This window comes from Littorina saxatilis, linkage group LG12, assembly GCF_037325665.1.
Source record: "Littorina saxatilis isolate snail1 linkage group LG12, US_GU_Lsax_2.0, whole genome shotgun sequence".
Classification (NCBI taxonomy): Eukaryota; Metazoa; Mollusca; class Gastropoda; order Littorinimorpha; family Littorinidae; genus Littorina; species Littorina saxatilis.
In genome coordinates, this window is record NC_090256.1 from 72,299,098 (window position 1) to 72,305,097 (window position 6,000).

Consider the following 6,000-nt stretch of genomic DNA (forward strand, 5'->3'; position numbering starts at 1 on the left):
ATGCTTACATTTGCATGCTACCCACATTGTCAAAATACCAATAATTATTCAAAACAAATGTTAACTACTACCTAACTTCATTTCAGACCCACACCCATTATTATACACACATTTCACATTTAAACCATTAGTCGGCCCCCTGTCGATATTTATCGACTAAGTTCCTTGTTTTTCTTTATCCCTGGAGCACTGGGTTTCAAGGAGCGGTGACCTGAAGAGGTTTTACTGCAGGGGCACGAGACAGTCATGTAGACACAAAGTCACGTGCTGTACATCCGGAAGGGTGATAGGGGAAGGTTGATAGAGGAAGGGTGATAGAGCGGGAGACGTGATGCAACGCCACCCTGAGGGCAGGTTAAGGCAACGTGACAGGGTGTAAACACGGGGACAGCTGACGCGTGTTTCTTTCAGGCGAGACATTCTTGCGGCTAGCCGCTCGCGGAGCTAGCTTAGGAGGCGAGAGTGAATATGAAACGGTTTGATGGCTAGCTACGCGCGCAAGAATTAAACACCATTGGTTGATACCGAAAAGGTCGTCTGCACTGTTTGGAAAACGGCCACGAACAGCCAATCGGATTGGCAGCAGTGCGGCCGCCATGTTTTCTCGCTTAGCGAGGGAGCCCAAAGCTACCTAGCCAATGCTTGCGAAATCCTAGCGTCCCTCGCGGCAAGAATTGCCCAAGAAACGGTACTTCATCGCCCCACTCACGTCACTCGCCGATTCTCGCCTAAACAGAAACGGGGGACAGGGCATGATGTGATTCTATGACTGAGGGCAGGTTAAGGCGACATGACAGAAACGGATGACAGGGCATGATGTGATTCTATGACTGAGGGCAGGTCAGTTAAGGCGACATGACAGAAACGGGGGACAGGGCATGATGTGTATCTATGACTGAGGGCAGGTTAAGGCGACATGACAGGGTGTACACACAGGGATCACAGGGCACGATGTGATGTTATGATATTTGCGCGGCTCAACATCCAGCATGACAGGCCAGGACCAAGTGCCAGGACGTGAACTATGATAGGACAAGGACGACAAGGAGTTGAAGCTTCCCCTATGCCCACACACACACACACACACACACACACACGCACACACACATGCACACACACACACAAACACACACACACACACATTTACACATACACACACACACAACACACACATGCACACGCACACACACACACGCACACACACGCACACACACACACGCACGCGCACACACACACACACGCACGCGCGCGCGCACACACACACACACACAATGTTTTTACTTCGTCTTCATCTCCCTCTTGGATGACTGACATTTTTTCCAGATCGGAGTGATCGGCATGATCTTCGTAAGGACGTAGAGCTGTGTGACGGGGGCCTAATGTCTGTCGTGTATGTCTCTACGCTTCAAGACTGTCGCCAGGCTTCAAAGGTTACAGGGTTAACCAAAAAGTGAAAGGTCCGGCCAAAGGTCAACAAGAGATGTACCGTTCATCACAGCGCTACTTTTAGAGCAAATTACTATGACATTGTCTGCAACCAGCTACATTGCTGGGTGTGTCGGCTGTGAACCACACAGAGCACTCAGGTCGGGGGAAGGTCATAGGTTATTATGATACAGACAAGTTGTCTGCTTCCATTTGAAGATGGCACAGTATGGTTGATAGTTGTATTTTATTTTTAACGTCCTTTCTACCGATATGGAAAGAGTACGTACATGTGTAGGAAAACACTGTTCTTTTTTCTTCTTTTTGTGTGTGTGTGTGTGTGTGTTTCACGTTTTAGATAGATTCCCCCCCCCCCCCCCCCCCCAAAAAAAAAAAGACGAAAAAAAAGACATGTTCACAAATTGTATGCTGCACATAATCTTCATAATGTACAACACTTCTTTCAAATTACTTTTAAAATATGTATATGTATGAGGAGTTGGAAATTGTGTCTGCAGCAAGCAATACTATTTATAAACATACATTAAATACATAATGACATGTACATATATTGTCACAGCCGCACAAATAAAGCCTGGTAGAACTGATGAGTAGTTGAAGTGATGTTTAATCAACTGTAGTTCCAATATACTGCACCGTCAAACTGAAACCAATGTGACATAACAATCACTCAACCATATTAATAATAAACAGCAACTACTAACATTACACTGACACTACAAAAACAAAGGGAAACAACCTAAGACACTTGTCATTTTGGAAACTGTTCTGTTACACTTAAAGGGAGATAATGAGAATTCTACCAACTTAGAAAAAGAGCTCTAATCATTACCTTTATCTCTTACACACTTTACACAAAAAGGGATAACAAAACAAACCACAAAAACTTATTCTGAATCACAGGTAAGCATACTGTTGACTAGAAAATGGTTAAAAACAAAATACCTATGCAGCGTTATCTTTGGCACAAATGCATTTCCATACACTTTAGATGAAAGACAGACATGTTCAAAATACCACTCTTACTTGAATTTGACACACTAACCACTAATTAAACAGTGAAATAAACTTTGTAAAAGTGCGCACATCATGGCGAATACTGAAAACCACATGGTGAAAGGCCGTACCAAAAAACGAACAAAACAATAAACTTTTCCCTACTACAAGACTAATATAACTATTCCTCAAACAGAAAATTGACAATAGACACAAATTGAACAATATTTCCCCAATGATGGCCTTTGTGCGTCATGTTTATGGCTGATATTGATGGAACAAAAAACCGTGGCTCATGTTTAGAAAAATGGCAGACCGGAAGCGCCGGAACAGGAAGCGCATGGAATTCTTACAATAACATTTTCCTACATATTTTAAACAAACTTTGAATCTATCTTACACATATTTGGTGTAAAATTAATAAATAATAAAAACTAAAAAAAACTATCAAACTTGTAGAACTTTACTGATCAAAAAAGAGCAACACCAAAAAAGCTGGATCTGGAACAGATTTGGACTAACATAATTTAAAAGATGGATATGGCATAGGATTTAGTGTGGCGCCTGTCACATATTATACCAACATTTAATTCTGTGTTGTACGAGTGATTACACTGATTGTTGTTGTGTAACTGCCCTTCCGAACCGACATTAAAACAAGTACCTACATGTGCAGGAAAACACCGATTGTTGTATGATAACGTCCCTACCGACCCGATATGAACATAGTACCTACATGTGCAGGAAAACACCGATTGTTGTGTTATAACGTCTCTACCGACCCGATATGAACATAGTACCTACATGTGTAGAAAAACACCGATTGTTGTATTATAACGTCTCTACCGACCCGATATGAACATAGTACCTACATGTGTAACAAAACACTGATTGTTGTATTATAACGTCCCTACCGACCCGATATGAACATAGTACCTACATGTGCAGGAAAACACTGATTGTTGTATTATAACGTCTCTACCGACCCGATATGAACATAGTACCTACATGTGTAGAAAAACACCGATTGTTGTATTATAACGTCCCTACCGACCCGATATGAACATAGTACCTACATGTGTAACAAAACACTGATTGGTGTATTATAACGTCCCTACCGACCCGATATGAACATAGTACCTACATGTGCAGGAAAACACTGATTGTTGTATTATAACGTCTCTACCGACCCGATATGAACATAGTACCTACATGTGTAACAAAACACCGATTGTTGTATTATAACGTCTCTACCGACCCGATATGAACATAGTACCTACATGTGCAGGAAAACACTGATTGTTGTATGATAACGTCCTTACCGACTCGCTATGAACATAGTACCTACATGTGTAACAAAACACTGATTGGTGTATTATAACGTCCCTACCGACCCGATATGAACATAGTACCTACATGTGCAGGAAAACACTGATTGTTGTATGATAACGTCCTTACCGACTCGCTATGAACATAGTACCTACATGTGTAACAAAACACCGATTGGTGTATTATAACGTCCCTACTGACCCGATATGAACATAGTACCTACATGTGTAACAAAACACTGATTGTTGTATTATAACGTCCCTACCGACCCGATGTGAACATAGTACCTACATGTGTAACAAAACACTGATTGGTGTATTATAACGTCTCTACCGACCCGATATGAACATAGTACCTACATGTGCAGGAAAACACTGATTGTTGTATTATAACGTCCCTACCGACCCGATATGAACATACTACGTACATTTGTAGGAAAATAGCAAAACTCTCAGCATTTATTTCCGTAATTACAATGTTGGGTGTAGCCATACATTGAAACATGTTATGAAGAATGGAACATATGTTCCGATTTGCCTTCCGCCCTAACACAATTGATGGGAGATAAGGGAATGAATGCAGTGCCGGACAGCGCAAAGCTTTCTGTCTGAACACCGCCCAACACTCGTACTCCCACCCCACTTGCGACAGGTAACATGCGCCTTGAGTCGCCTCGTGCGGTGAGATATGTGCGCGATATAAATTCTCGTAAATAAATAAAATAAATGTCCACCCCACTTGTGACATGTCCACCCCACTTGCGACAAGTCCACCCCACCCATCCAAACAACTAAAACAGTAGACACGTGGAAGCATGTATACTCCACCCATCCTATTTAAAAAACCAGGTGGAGCACACACACACACACACATCCACACACGCACGCACGCACGCACGCTCGCACGCACGCTCGCACGTACGCACGCACGCACGCACGAACGTACGCACACACGAACGTACGCACACACGCACGCACGCACGTACGCACGCACGCACGCACAGACTCTGCACACACACACGCAACACGTAACACACACACACACACACACACGGACACACACACACACATATCACATGCGCGCTTGCGCGCGCACAAACACACACACTGAGAAACACACACCAAAGCACACACACCAAAGTACACACACACACCAAAGCACACACACCAAAGCACACACACACACACACAAACAAACACACACACACACACACACGATTCACTACACTGACTGACTCAGTCTCAGGATGACGGGCTAGGCTTTGAGTTTCTGGATAGAGGAAGCATGAGGCAACGAGCCGAAGCTTACACCCCCTGATATAGCGGGCAATTTAAGGCTTTGACTGGGCGACACGCCATCACGGCCAGACTACCCACAGGACACATCGAGAATCTGATGGGCGCTACTAATACAGCCAGGCAGGTCTTCGGGCTTCGGTTTTCCGTCTTCAGTGGACTCCCGCGCGCCCACCCTGTGTGACCCCCACCATGACTTTGTACCAAATATCCGCCGGTAGGGCGACCTATCGTTTTACATACGGTACGTTCCTCGAATTATTTCTAGTTCGGGCCATACACCCGTTACACTAAACTCCCCCCCCCCCCCTCAACTCCCGCCCCCAGTACACACACACTCATTCACACATACCCTGCACACGCACACACACGCAACACACTTGCGCACGCGCTCACTCTATGTCTCTCTCTCTGTCTCTCTCTCTGTCTATTTGTCTGTCTGTCTGTCTGTCTGTCTGTCTGTCTGTCTGTCTGTCTGTCTGTCTGTCTCTCTCTCTCTCTCTCTCTCTCTCTCTCAGTGTGTGTGCGCTCGTGTGTGTGTGTGTGTGTGTGTGTGTGTGTGTGTGTGTGTGTGTGTGTGAAGGGGGAGGGGGAGGAAGGCAGTGACATATTCGGGATCATGAAGTGAAAAATAACGTAGCATCAAAATTATCCATGGGATTATGTTTGCTTTCGATAAATTCCAGTATTTGCGCAGCCAAAAATAGTACACAAAACCGCAGTGTTTGCATACTGATTGCATAATAAACGCCGTTTTATGCTTAGGCCAAAAAAAATAATAGGTGTGGTTACGGTAACATAGCCAAAAAAAATAGGGTGGGAAAATATGCAATCACTTCTTTTTTTTTAACTTTTTTTTCTAATGTGTACAAATTAAACCTACTTGACAGGGAAATAAGTGTGCGACTCGGGCGGTTTCGCTTTCATTGCGTTT